This window comes from Protopterus annectens, chromosome 1.part1 (assembly GCF_019279795.1).
Source record: "Protopterus annectens isolate FY-2018-M chromosome 1.part1, PAN1.0, whole genome shotgun sequence".
NCBI classification, from domain to species: domain Eukaryota; kingdom Metazoa; phylum Chordata; order Ceratodontiformes; family Protopteridae; genus Protopterus; species Protopterus annectens.
In genome coordinates this window covers 491635248-491650763 of record NC_056726.1, presented here as the reverse complement: position 1 = coordinate 491650763, position 15516 = coordinate 491635248, and the positions used below count along the sequence as shown (strand labels likewise).

Below are 15516 nucleotides of genomic sequence, written 5' to 3'. Positions count from 1 at the left end.
AATGAAATCACCACCTTGAGCTGAGCTTTAGGAATATTATCAGGAGGGATATGTAATAAAGCAAATTGCCAAGAAAGTGTTGATTTTTCGTATCCCATTTTCTCCAGAATAACTTTAAGGGCACACCTAGTCTGTACACACATTTACAACTCCAGAAAATGTGATATATATTGGCTACTTGATCCTTACAGAATGGACACAGAGACGACGATTCGGGATGAATTTTATTAATAATTGCAGGTGTTAAATACGCATTGTTGGTGATCATGAGTTGCGTATAAAATAATTTTTTAAAAGGGATAAATTTAATACTTGATTTGAAAGCCTCTTTCATTTGTGTGGGAGTTATATTCGGGTCCTTATCTGACCAGAATTTAGAAAATACTGGCAAATTGTTAGATCTAATAGAGATTAAGAACTTGTAGACATTAGAAGTCATTTTCTTTTTTAGCAGAAGAAGTTTCCAAATAACCTTGGCAATTTCGATATTTTCTCTAGATAGGTCTGGATGATCATAATATGGATTCAATAATTCAAAGATCTGTCTAGTTATTAAAGTATATTTATTGGATAGATTAAAGGTTTGCCTGATCTCAGATAACTTCAGATTTTTGACTAAAAAGAAGTCTGCCATGCACTTATCCTTAATAAGGGGGAAATTGTCCAGATTTATCATGTTACCACTTAGAGTTAAATTGGGATTTAGATGTAATGGTTGGAGGGAAATGAACGCCTGCAAAAGTTTTAGAGAAGACAATAGTTTATGAAATCTGATAATGTTATATTTGAGGCCATAGATGATTTTATATTTGTCTAGACTAACTTTGCTTAAGAAAGGTAAGGCAGATGGATTAAAGTTAAGGGATCTAATATAATTGAAGTAAAGTAATACCCAGTTAGGGTGCCAGGCATCCGAGGTATTAATATAATTTGCTATCTTAATAATTCTACTACTTTGAATAATATCATAGTATAGTTTGAAGTCAGGAAGAAAAATGCCACCCAATTCCTTCGGGTAAGTAAGTTTAGAATACGATATTCTCACCAATTTTGGAGACCAAATAAACTTAGAGAAGGTTGAGTGTAATTTATTGAAAAAGTATAAAGGGATGATCGTATTAGTCGAGTTGAAAATATACAAGAACCTGGGAAGGATATTCATTTTTATAATAGTTGATCGTGCCAGAAAGGGAAGCTTAAGTTGAGTCCATCTCTTTAAATCCCATTGCACCTCCTTCCAAAGAGAAGAAATGTTCTCCTGATACAAAATAGATTGATCAGTTGAGAAAGTTACCCCCAGGTAACGAAGATTTGAATTAACAGGAAAAACTTCAGAAGAAAAATTTAGGGGGTATGGTGATGTGATATTGACCGGAAAAATTTGAGATTTGTTTTTGTTAACCTTGTAGTTGGCAAATTTGGAGAAGATATTAATGGATTTCATGATTTTCTCTAAGTCTGAATTTGGTAAAGAGAGGTAAATATTTAGATCATCCACAAATGCCGAGAGGGGGATACTAGTTTTAAATAGCTTGGGGATGATCTGATGAGTTTTTTGTTTAATAAGAAGGAAGAGAGGCTCTATATATAGATTAAATAATAAAGGAGAGAGAGGGCAACCTTGTCTCGTACCATTAATTATGTTAATCCTCTCAGATATAACATTATTAATATGTAGTGTTGTATAGGCTTTGTGGTAAATGGTCTCAATAAATTTTGTGAATGAGGTAGGAATGTTAAATAGTGGTAGAATAGTGAGTAAAAATTTCATACTCATTCTATCGAAGGCCTTAGAAGCATCTATTGCTAGAGTGTACAGGGGGTACCTAGCTAAAGATGAGAAAGTTATCATAGCTTCTAAAGCTAGAGTATGATCCAAGGTCTGTCTATTTCTAATGAAGCCCGGTTGTTCTTTAGTGACTATACTAGGTAGCAGTACTTTAAGTCTATTGGCAAAAATTTGGGCCAAGATCTTTAAGTCTACATTAATAATGGAGATAGGTCTAAAATTTTCCGGTTTGGTAGAGTCTGTTTTACCTTTAGGGATAAAAATTGTCTTAGATGCATTGAAATGGGGATCACTTATACCCTGGTGGAGAATATGATTATAGATCAAATATAAAGCCTGTGAAATCTTGTTGGGATATAATTTGTAGAATTCTGCTGTGAACCCATCAGGACCCGGGGCCTTATTCAATTTTAAGTTATTGATCACATCCAGGACTTCCTGAGAAGTAATTTCTTTATCTAACAAGTGAAATTGATCCATATTTAGTTTTGGGAAAGATAATTCTTTAAGGGTATCATATAACACGAATAAATGGATAGGGTCATTAGGTGAGCTATAGAGCTCAGTGTAAATTTTTTGAAAGATTTTTATAATATCCTGTGTATCATGGTAGAGTTTGTCTTGATAAGAAATTTGAGAGAAAATGTGTGATGGCTTATTCTGATGAATTAGTCTGGCCAAGAACCTAGACGGGCATTGAGCCCAATCGGAATACTTGGCCAGCATTTTGGTTTCATGAACTGATAAATTATCTGCCTGTAGAGATAAATAATCTTTCTGCAACTTAACTAACTGCGATTCTATTTCGCTATCATATTTGATCTGCAGTTTGTTCTCCCATTCTGATATTTTCTTGGTCATTTCAGACTCCCTTTTAAGATATAGTTTCTTGAAGTAAGAGGCTTTATTTATCAGAATGCCCCTAATTACCACCTTTGTGGAGGCCCATAATATATCTATAGGAATATCCTGCTCTTTTGATGCTTGTATAAATTGATTTAAGTTATCTTCTATAATCGAAGCTATTCCTTCTTTTTGAAGAAGATTAGGATTAAGTCTCCACCACAATGGACTATTTCTACTGTTACACCTCTGATTGTAATCTAGGGAGAAGGATAACTTTGAGTGGTCAGATAAATTTCTGTTATCAATATGTAGTTCTATTTCGTAGTTAGCCAGGACCGAAGAAAGAAGAAAGAAATCAATTCTGGACCAACTCTCATGACAATTGGAGAAAAAAGTGAAGTTAACTCTATTAGTGGGGTTTCTGTGTGTTATAAATGGGTCAAGAAAATTGAAATCTCCCTTGAGCTCAGCTAATACTGACACGGCTAGTTTATTATAATTTGAATTACCATTCGACCTATCTGTAGTGGGGTTCTGAATGGAGTTCCAATCTCCTCCTATAATAAAATAGTGGTTGGGGAAGGAGGAGGAGAGAATGTTGTAAATAATCATATAGAAATTTTGTTGGTTAGCACAAGGAGAGTAGATATTCAAGAATACAATGGGCTTATCAATGTGGGATAGCTTGGTAGTAAATAAACACCATCTGCCGTCCTTATCAGATTCACATTTAATAATATCAAAAGGGAATTTTTTTCTTTATTATTATGGCAACCCCTGCACTATTTGACTTAACTCCGGAGTCAATGATCTTTCTCACCCACAGCCTCCTTTTTTCGTGCTCCCATTGGCAGCTGAGCAAATGGGTTTCCTGAACTAAAATTATATCAGCTTTTGATTTAAAGCACATGTGCATGAAGAGTCTTCTCTTTTTGATCAGCTGTAATCCCTTAATATTCCAAGAATCACATATAATCATACAGCTACCTATTCAGTGGGGAATAATATGTGTGGTATGGAAGTATAAAAAGGAAGAAAAAGACATGGGAAATATATCGCATAACCTGAAACTTATAAACTTCTATTAGTAGAATATGGGCAAAAAACGCTAAAAAACAAGACCCTTCCTGCCTAACAACCGAGCATAAACCCCTCTCCAAAGGCCCGGAAGGGAAAGGGAAAGGGATTTTTGGGAACTTTGATTTAAAAAACCTAACATAAGGGTAATTCAAAGAACCCCCCCTCACCTGAGGGAAATATGGACCCCCAAACAATCCCCTAATCACCCTTAGGTCTAGACCGCTTATCCTCCCCATCAGGGTTAGGATTTCGAACCCAGCTCAGCATTTAAGAATTTGAACTGTGAAACAAATAGTGCATAAACCATTCAAAAATAACAATTGCATAATTAAAAATGACACGTTAGTAAGACAAAATACTATTTCTCATAAAGGCAATGAAAACAATCAGCTATGAGAGAAAAATGAGATTAGAACTATAGCCTAATCCAAATGTCTAAGACTGCAAAAGGACAATAAAATATTTATACGAAACAGAAACCTCATAGAGTGTCATGTCACGAGACATACCTTAAGCTTATAATCCCAAAAATTTCCCAGTAGTATAAAAAGGGACCATATATGCACTGACTGACTGATCTTGGGTCAGTTCGAGGTTAATCTAAACAATATATTCAGTGCTGAAAAAGCAACATCGATGATAATGATTTATAGCTGGAGAAGATGCCCCACCAAAAAGACCCCCCATAAATGGACCAAGCATCTCATGACACCTAGCTATAAGGTACACAGTGAAAAAACATAAATGAGTGCGCATTCCTATAGAACATAAAATATACCATGGCTGAAACCTTATCCAAACCAATCCCCCACTAGTACCTGTATAACTATTCCCAGCACGCCAATAAATGCGAAAATATAGGAATGCACTAATTTTAGCATCCAAATAAATAGGCACACTGTAAACCCCAAACTTAATGACGGCCTCCTCACTGAGTTTTCAGCATTACAGTTACTACAAAAAATTATAACCATAAGTATTAGATGCTAGATCAAAGTTGGAACACAACAATATTATTAGGAAGTTATTCTACTGAAATCTTATTATATTAGATGAGAGTAAAGTTTGCAGAATGATATTTAAAACATTCCTATAACATAAACACTATAAGAAGACACTTATGGCTTTAACTACTTAAGAAAATGCATGTTCAATACCTTCCACAATGTATTTAAACTAGTAGGAAACCCAGGGACAGATTATGCAATGAATCAAACAAGAAGAAAAAAACGGTCTCAATAATACAATTTAAGAATTAGGAAATATTTTCCAAACAAGATATTAAATGCCATAGTAGGATAACTGAGACAACCCAGAGCTGATGTTTGATTTGCGATTGAAATATCCCAGAGCTGATGTTTGAATTGCGATTGAAATATCCTATATGGTATCATTAACTACAGACATATCAGAAATGTTTTTTTTTTTTTTTTTTTTTTTGTATCTATCAGATTTCTTAACTTTGGCTGTTCTGTCTTGTTTGACATATCAACCAGCAGTATCACCTGACAAAATACTACAGAAAATATTTCAAATTGTAGTGCAACCTTGTTTCATGCTTCACCTATTTAGCATATAAGTACATATAAAAACAGTTGCCTTTACAATTCTTCATCAAAAAAATAATTCTACAGTATTTGCTCAGAGAATAAAAATAAAAATGAGTACATCTGTCATGACATTGCAGAGACCTCAAGCATTACAACACCTCTGAGTACTGATATGTAATCCTGCACACTGACATTTCTCTAACATTTGGCAAGGAACTAAAGACCTGACAGCTGTAACTCCATTATAAACAAAAACATTGCCTGATATATACAGATTAACAAGGTATTAAAATGTTAAACATTTCTTAATGTAGTATACTACTAAAATAAACTAACACTATACCATTTTAACAGAACAGGAAAACTTCCCATACCAAGACCAATAAACATGAAAGTCCCAAACAGCGACCAGGAAAAACGTGATCCATAACTTCCAAACCTTGCACAGTCAAGTCCAGCAGTAATCCAAGCTCCCGATGACCATTTGAAGCCATTAAATAAAAACAAAAAAGGGAAACAGCCTTAACAGTCTGCGTGCAGCTTGCTTTCGAAATTATTTAAAAGGGCAACCCCCACTCTATGCACAGAATACTGATTAACTGATTTCTGAGCGGAATCGCCGCTTTAAGAAATGAAAAAAGAAAAAAAACTGCACAGCCAATCAGCGAAGATGGGCGTCATGATGTGACGCATTTAGAGGTGACGATGAGCGCTAGCGTGATGGGAAATGAAGTTCTCTGAGGTCCATCCACCACGCTGAAGCAGGCCTTCATCCTGGGAGTACAAAAATACCTGTTCTCGTCGTCGGGAGCATTAAAACACGGATCGGAGCACTACCATGCCATGGAAACACATCAGAAATCAACCAGGACACAAAGGTAAGTTTAGAATAGCTTATACCAGATCAGGACAAGCATTCAAAACTTTAGAGAACACTCCTTTGGCTTCTTTACTATTTTTTGCTTCGTACTTTGAATCTTGGAAATTAAATATTAATGTGTTTGGGTATTTCATCTGGAATCTGATGCTTTTTTTGATGAGGAACCTACAGTAAGGTGATAATTTTCTTCTTTCCAGTTTGATAGGGGCTGGCAAATCCGGAGAGAAAGTAATTTTAGAATCTCTCCAAGTAATAGATTTCTTAGATCTGGCTGAAAGTAAGATTGAGGCAGCATGCTGGTAGTTTAAAATCTTCACATAAATATTCCTGGGATACTTATTTAATGTGTTGTCTGCAACTTGTCTAAGGGCTCTGTGAGCTCTTTCTATTGATATTTGAGCAGTTAGAGCAGGATTCTCCAGTAGAAGGGAAAAAATCTCAGTGATGCTTTCTGGCAGAGAACTGTGTGGGATAGATTCCGGTATTCCTCTTATGATGATGTTATTGCGTCTTGATCTTGCCTCAAGATCTAATATTTTGTCCTTGAAATCCTGAATAATAGAGCAATTGGAGTCAAAACTTTTTTGTAATTGGTCAATTTTTAGTTCATTGTTTGAGACCTTTAACTCAATATCCGAAATTCTGGTTAACAATCTGTCCAGAGAGTCTCCGAAGGATTTAAATTGTGTGGAGAAACTTTGAATAGCCTCTTGGATAGGCTGTAGAGCTATTTTTAACTCTTCCATGTTATTAGGGTCATTTTTATTTTTAGAAGAAGCAGAGTTCACTGATGGTTTAAACATGTCTTGTGGATGCTGTTGCTGTTTGCCTGTCCTGGCCCTTTTAGTATTAACTTCTTTTTCAGGAGAAGAGATTGCAGAAAACTTCGCTTTTGTAATTTGTAAGTCCATCAAATCAGATACATGAGACATACCAAGAGTATTTAGTTATTTTTTTCCCAAGTAATCCAAGTACTTAAAAGCTGAAATATTTGTTACAGGTGGAATTTGCAGCACAGAGACAAACTGCACACCAGAAGCACATGTATGAGAGACAGCAGGAGGCCCGAACTAATCCAAGGTAATCTTCTATTTTTATACAAACAGAAGAGGCAATCCAAGTAAAATACTAAGATAGAATGTTAACCTCCAATCAAAGGTACGATTTTTTTCTGGAATAGAGTTGTTTTCTTCACAAAATGTTGGATTAAAGATGCTGAGGTTATGCAGAGCTGAGTTCCTACCCTGTTTACAGGACGGTAGCCATCTTGAACTCCGAAAGCCAGAATAATTTCAGGGGCTGGTAGCTATGGCTAACAGAAGACTACAAGCTAAAAATAGAAAACTGCTATATAGTAGTACCAAGCACAGCACAGCACTGTGCATCATAGCATAGCTTATCTCAAGTATTACAAAACTAAATTTACAGTCAATCTGATGATTCAAGGTTACAAACAGGAGCAAACCAGCTCAAATTAAAGCAACCCAGAAAAAAACACAATATGGCACAGAAGAGTCAAATACAGTACTAGACCTCGTTACGCAGCATAATATATAATTACAAATTAAAGCCAACAGCCAATCAAAAATAAATAAATAAATAAATAAATAAATGTGCACTATAGCCCTTAAAAGGCAGAAAACCAGAACATTAGCAATTTTCCTTTGCTCAAAAGCAAAAACAGCAAAATGTCTTCTAAACTAATAAAACTTTTAACTGAAGAAATGTGCACAGATTGGGATAAATATGCCGTTGGAAAAGCAAAATCCAAATGTTAAACAAAATGTTAAACAAAACAACCAACGGAATAACACACTAGCTGAAGATAGAGACTTGTTTTATTACCAAACAAATAAAATGGGTAAGCGCTTTCACTTTTGCTTCATCAGACCATATACATGATGAAGCAAAAGTGAAAGCGCTTGGTAATAAAACAAGTTTCTATCTTCAGCTAGTGTGTTATTACGTTGGTCGTTTTGTTTAATAAAACGTTTAGAGGAGCAATGGTACAGATAGTATATAGGTGGTTATAGATATTACTACAATCACTTTGGTGTTATTGAAATTGGTAGAAGATCAAATCAGGTAAAAACAAGTAAAGTGGAACCAAAGTTATAATTTTCAGAAAGAGGTTTAATAGTCTTCATGTTTTACATACAGTAGGTTTCATGTTTTACATACAGTAGGTTTCATTTTGCACATGTGTTAATGGGGTTGAACAGACATATTACTTTCCTAGGGCATCCAGAGCAACTAAGTCATTTTATGTTAACATCAATGAGAAAAAAGTGTTGAAATAACATATTCCATATTTCTGCACATAGTTTACTCTTTTGGTTTTGTTATGGGTTTTTTATTATAGTACATTTACTTAAAACATAAAGTTCTTCAGTTTTTTACTGATGTTATTAAGGGCTGCTTATTTTGATATCTGTTGTCAGAGTGTTTTAACAGCCCGTAGTTATTTTCTATGTCACACATTTTATGTGCTATAAATCACAAGTCATTAGTTGTGTTTTATATTTTAAGAAACCTTAACATGCATCTTTGAAATGGTTGTATCTGATTCACAATGTTTCAGTAAATATAGCTCATAATCAACAGCTTGAGTACAAGTATGTTTGTAATACATGCATTCAAGCCAGTGGAATTTATGAATAAATACACCACAAATAAAGCAAAAAAGCATTCTGTGCTAGTTGTCACACCTCTGTGTATCCTCATTATGGGGGGGGGGGGGGTTCATCTCCATATTACCTTTGCTTTATTATTTTCAATCCAAGGTTACTGCATATTAGAAAAGGTGATTAGCAACACATAGTGAAAAAGCTATCATCATTTTCCTGAGAGATAGCACTCTTGGAATTATAAAAAAGAACAATAACAGTCATAAATCCAACACACTGCACCTGCATAGAATGAGCAACAGGACCTCAACAGCTACATTCTTGACCTTTTATGATAAGTAACTATGACCTAAATAATCGTATCAAGTAATGGCATGTAAGCCATGTGGGCATTCTGAAAACATTTACACATCCATGATAGTTACTCCTGCAACTTATTCTCAATTAATTTGAGGTAAACTTTCCCTAACCACATCCATATTTAATGAGCACAGCATAATGATATGTGGCTGCACATTATGTCTGTAAAATAAATATGTACAGCATTAACTTAATGCATAAGAGATTAATGAAAGCTTTAGGGGTATCAAAATTGCACAAGTGCAAATGATTACAATTCTGGTCTGCAGTGACTTCACAATGCTTCCTGGGCAGAAATGAACTCTTGATTTGAGTTGAACATCTTGTTTAATGTTATTATTAGACTTTTGCTACAGATTGTAAGATAAGAGAATAGTTTAAAACAATATAGCAATCAAACTTACTCTTGAGTATGCCTTCATCTAGAAAAAATCCCTAGTAGTTCTTTTTCGTGTGAATATTCAGTTGATTTTTATGTTTCCTGTTAACTTTCCAATGAAAACCTTATGCTAAAGCATGTTAATGAAGTCTTACGCATGTTTGCATGCATGGATAACTTAAGGAACAATATGCTCAAAATAGTTTCCACGTCTGGAAAAAATTAAGCAAATTCAAGTATGCTGAAAAGCAGAAATCACATGACATTCTGTAAAACTTGGATGCATATATGGAAAATAAAGTGCAAGGTGTCTGGAAGGCAACAGTTGCTAACATATTCATCTCATGTGCCTGCAGTCATAACATTATTTGAGAGTATTCTTGAGCAAGTCAATGTTTTCTTCTGTCTAGAACTGGGTTTATAAATTGCTTACAATGCACTGGAAAACTCCATTTTCCTTTGCAACTGCACAGCCCTATTTCAGCATCTTCTTCAAAAATACAAAAATAATCTGAAATAAAAGTTTGTGTATTTTAAATTATGAGTTTCACAATTTTCAATGTGACCCTCATTGTGCAATCCATTTTTAAACAGTTAACTCTTTGCCAAGTCTAACAGATAGCACTGCCATCTAACAGCTTTTCTCCTTGCAGACGTGCATGTGAATACACATGCATACAAACAGACAAAGAAATGCAGATCTTTATAACTGTATCTACATCTATATCTATGTGTATGTGTGTGTGTGTGTGTGTGTGTGTGTGTGTGTGTGTGTGTGTGTGTGTGTGTGTGTGTGTGTGGTGAGAGAGATGAATTTTATGTGCATAGTTAGAGAAAGAGAAAGAGACAAACAGGTAGACAGATTAGATAGACATACAGGTAGATACGCAGTTGGATACAAAAGTATGCCTTCAGTGAACCTTTTATTTTCTTGTTATCATTTCAATAGCACAATGTTGTGGCTAAAACTCACAAGTTTTATTGAACATGAATACATTCATTGACTTTCACCAAAAAATGCAACATGACCCATTTGTAATATTTTAGCTTCCTCCTAATGGCGATGAAAAACATATTTTTTTTGGTCATTGTAGACAGTAAAGCTGATATTAATCAATGATACTGGATAACAGAATGCAATCCTGCAGCTGTTAATATCTTATGTCACAAATGAAAAGTTTCAAGCTCAGAAGCAAACTGAGCCTTTCAAACTTGTTTCTACAGTTCACTGAACTATTCTCTCTTTCCACAGCAACTTCTTACCTCATACAAGCTTGTTTTCCTCATGCTGCCAGTTTTCTTCTTCTTCTTTCGGCTGCTCCCGTTAGGGGTCACCACAGCAGATCAACTGTTTCCATTTATTCCCGTCCTCTGCATCTTGCTCTGTCACACCAACAACCTGCATGTCCTTTCTCACCACATCCATAAATCTTATCTTAGGCCTTCCTCTTTTCCTGTTACCTGGCAGCTTCATCCTTAGCATCTTTTTCCCAATATACTCTGCATCCCTCCTCAGCACATGTCCAAACCAATGTAATCTTGCCTCTCTGGCTTTGTCTCTAAACCTTCCAACCTGGGCTGACCCTCTAATATACTTATTCCTAATCCTATCCATCCTCGTCACACCCAGTGCAAATCTTAACATCTTCATCTCTAGCACGTCAAGCTCTGACTCCTGCCTTTTTGTCAATGCCACTGTCTCCAACCCATATAACATAGCGGGTCTCATTACCCTCTTGTAGACCTTCCCTTTCACTATTACTGGTACTCATCTCTCTCAAATCAATCCTGACACTCTTCTCCACCCACTCCATCCTGCCTGTACTCTCTTCTTCACCTCTCTTCCACACTCACCATTACTCTGAACTGCTGATCCCAAGTAGTTAAACTCATTCACCTTCGCCACCTCTACTTCCTGCATCCTCACCATTCCTCTATCCTCCCTCTCATTCACACACATATATTCTGTCTTAGTCCTGCAGACCTTCATTCCTCTTCTCTCTAGAGCATATCTCCACCTCTCCAGGGTCTCTTCCACCTGTTCCCTACTCTCACTACAGATCACAATGTCATCTGCAAACATCATAGTCCACGGGGACTCCTGTCTGATCTCATCTGTCAACCTGTCCATCACCATTGCAAATAAAAAAGGGCTCAGAGCTGATCCTTGATGTAATCCCACCTCCACCTTAAATGCATCCATCACTCCCACCGCAGACCTCACCGCTGTCACACTACCCTCGTACATATCTTGTACCACTCTTACATACTTCTCTGACACTCCTGTCTTCCTCATACAATACCACAACTCCTCTCTAGGCACCCTGTCATATGCTTTCTCTAAATCCACAAAGACACAATGCAACTCCTCCTGACCTTCTCTGTACTTCTCCATCAACACTCATGCTGCTAGTAGTAGACGAAAACACAACGTTATCTGCATTAACCCTCATTACACTAGTGGGTGCTAATGTTCAAGTACTGGCCACAGAAATGGAAACAAGAACACTGATTTCTAATAAGTACAGTTTTAACAGGAAGTGGAACAGTTTGTCTAAGGTCAGTTAGTTGAGTCTGGCATCGGGAAACCTTTAAGGACCAAAACTGTCATATGGCTGGCTTTTTTCATGTATGCAAAACCTTTGTTTTTCGCAATAAATAAGTTGAATTGCAAATTATATCCTCCCTCCCAAGGGATATGGGCCTGCAGAGGCCATCAGGAAGCAGCAACTTGAAAACATTAGTCGATCAAAGTATCAGTTCTATATGTCATGCTTAGTGTAATGATACTCACAGAAATCATATTTGAGTAGAATATAGTGACTAATTTAATAAGAAAAATATATCCCAGTCCACCTACTGTACCTTCCTGAGGTCAAATTAAATTAGATAAAAGCTTAGGCATCTAATATTCTAGGGTCAGAAATTTACCAAGTGGCGTTGTGCACTTCAGCAATTTGCAATGTAGGGTTCCGTAAATAAAAGAAAATAAATACCCTTTGTAAACTGCAAGTGATTAGTATCTATCTGTCTGCCTATTTATCGATCCATCTGTCAGTAGGTATCAGAGAAAATAAATAAATATATATTCTACTCACCACTCATCATCACAAAGAAATTTAATTCTAAAATATTTTCACAGAGCACTTTAGTCATTCCCTACAAATGCACTGGTCTATACTCTCCTAGCTTAAGCCTGGAGCCTCTTGGAAGTGCTGATACTCAGTCCCTCTGTTTCATTATTTCAGAGCCAACACTGACAGGTGTTCAGTATGGCAGTTTTACATTTCTATTTGACATACGAAATTTACAGCAAAAAACACAAACAAATCTTAACACTTAGCACATTAACTAATGTCTTCTTTTTAATAAAATAGCCTGTATGTTAGCAAAACAGTTAAATGCCTTCCACTTAAATACTCCGTTAGTATAAAATAAGGCAGGGGCTGGAGCTAAAACTGGAGGGAAAAGATAAGAGAAAATGCTAGCTGTGTAATAGTCAATAAACAAATATCAGCTGTGTTAAAACCAAGACATTAAATAAAATGAACATTTCTGTCTAAGTTAGAGATGTTATAGAAGAAGATGCAAAGAAAGCACTATGTAAATAAAAAATAGACAAATAAACAAAAAAGGAATACTCAAGATTTTGATATTGTTTGTTGATGGAATCCTATCTAAAACTAAGGTTTGTATTTCCTCATGTCCTTACCAAATTGCTGTATATACTGGATAATATGGGTCCAGGCAAAACACTCAATATGGATACATTTTTTAGTTTCAGTGAAGCTGCAATACATTCTGATTTCTGCTTTCCCAAATCCTTCTGACCACAGCATAACATATTATGGGTAACAGGACACTGCACTATTCATGGACATCTTAAAGTCAGTGCATTCGTCCGCTGACACCCTTGTCACCAAATCAGTTACTACAAATAATGTGAAATATGCAGTAAATCACAATATCATCATATCAGGTGATTTAATATTCACTGTTGTAAAAATGTAAACAAAACTCTGATTATTACCCTTAAGAAATATCCAGTTATATGCATTGTCAAAGCACCTACCATGTACGACAAAGTTTCTGGAAAGCATGCAATTCTGGACTTAACTATCACAACATACATGTTGCCATAGCAGAAATTCTGCATTATAATTTTATAAATAAGAGCACAGCTGTCAATTTGTTTTATGTAAAAAGAACAGAAATACTAGATGCATTCTAACAGAAATGGTATTATAATTCATCAGTTTTATGTGTTACTAAAACTGTTTATTCCCTTGTTTTACATTGACAATTACTGATGGATCAGCTGCCTACTGTATGGCTTCCAGGTCTCATTTCTTATCTCTTTTTACCTTTGCCAGGGTCCGTAATTCTGGAAGCAGAACTGCCTCACCCATGGACAGGATACACTACTTAAGAAAATGAGCCTCTTCCAACCCACTACATATATTCTCATCTCATAGGGAGTCCATGAACTGCACTGTCTTTTTCAAGGAAACACTAAAACTGCATGTAGACAGGAGAAGGATCATAATGAAAACAGCAGTTCAGTTACAAGTAATATGAAAAGTGAAACTACATCAATAAATATGCATTTCTCAATACTAAATATTTACTTACTCCAGAGGTTCATTGGAGCAATAGTAGCTTGGAATGTCTTTTTATTATTTAATTTACCACTTCCTGTAATGTTTTTTAAAGTTTCATTATTTATTTCAGTAATTTGTTTTTAATTTGTGTATTAGACCACCAGAAATGCAGGCTGTGAATGTTGTAAAAAGAGTCTGCTTACACAAGCACAATTAAAATGCTGTGAGATTGAAATGGATGGAGTACTCAGCAGTAACTTTTCACGCAGAAGGTAATGACGTGAACAAGAAAATACTACAAAGAGACAGTTAGGCATTTTAATAACCCAGAACAGTCCTGACAGAATCAAAAGCCAGATGCAACCTACTTGAAAACTTTGAGCTGACAATAACTGTTCATATACTAGGGTTCAGAGGGCAAGTACTCCCAACCTCCCATGCTGTGGGTCTTCACTCTCCACCCCTTATGTATATATATATATATATATATATATATATATATATATATATATATAGCAATCATGGTGTCATATAAGAGCAGAGAAAGGACAAAACACATGGCTCAAACTCTACTTGCATTTAAAGAGAAGTATTAAAGATCAGTAGCAATTGCAAAGAGAGTACATGCAATTCACTCACTTCAGGGTAGCATATTATCATAAATGCTTGTATATCTATATAATTGTTAGACAACCATCCTAAAGTTAGTATAAAAATACCTTTGCCTTTGCTTTCTACAGTCGTCTTTATTTGTCGCTGCACAGATTCAGAAGAAAAGTGCTACAGCAATATTTATCCTTAAGCTACAAGTCTGACAAGCAAAGCACTTATCAAAAGTTAGTGGGTGCGCTCATCTCAGAGCGACTATCTGAAGGAAAGAAATGTGACTGAAACTCTTCACAATGTGACAGAATTATCATTTGTACAACATGATATCCTGGATCTAATCAAATTCCTTATTGCATTATTCTTCTTGAGGGCTTTTTCCTTGCTATAAATACTCCCTACCCATTATCAAGCAGCAAACATTGCCAATAATATATCAGAAACATAAAAATGAATATTATAATTAACCTCAAATAACAGCTTCTATTCCTTGCATAAAAAGAACATGTTCATACTCTCAACTGTATAAAACAGAGAAAAGAAAAAAAATAATGGTTATACGGGCGGCTTTGATAGTGCTTAAGTGCATTAGATCTAGTAGGCAGATTGTGAAACTATCTTATCTATGCCCAAAAAATACCTTCTCAATCAGTGCATTATATGCCACTTATGGGCTCCCTACCATTTATTGCCAGATATTTGAGCAATGCTCTGCATATAATCAGCATCCTGTAATGCTTACAAGACTTGAAGAAAAGGAAAAAGGTTAGCGCTGCATTTTCCATCCTTTCTTCTTCT

The 15516-nt window shown here is 35.6% G+C and overlaps 1 long non-coding RNA gene across 3 annotated transcripts in view; it reads left to right on the top strand.

Moving 5' to 3' along the window:
• LOC122806011 overlaps positions 1–15258 on the top strand; it is a 164794-nt gene extending 149536 nt beyond the window's left edge. For all 3 annotated transcript variants that reach the window (XR_006365485.1, XR_006365484.1, XR_006365486.1), the window contains 3 exons: positions 5620–6143; positions 7146–7225; positions 13885–15258. This is a non-coding gene — a long non-coding RNA (uncharacterized LOC122806011). The remainder of the gene's footprint in view (positions 1–5619; positions 6144–7145; positions 7226–13884) is intronic.
• The last annotated feature ends 258 nt before the right edge of the window (positions 15259–15516 follow it).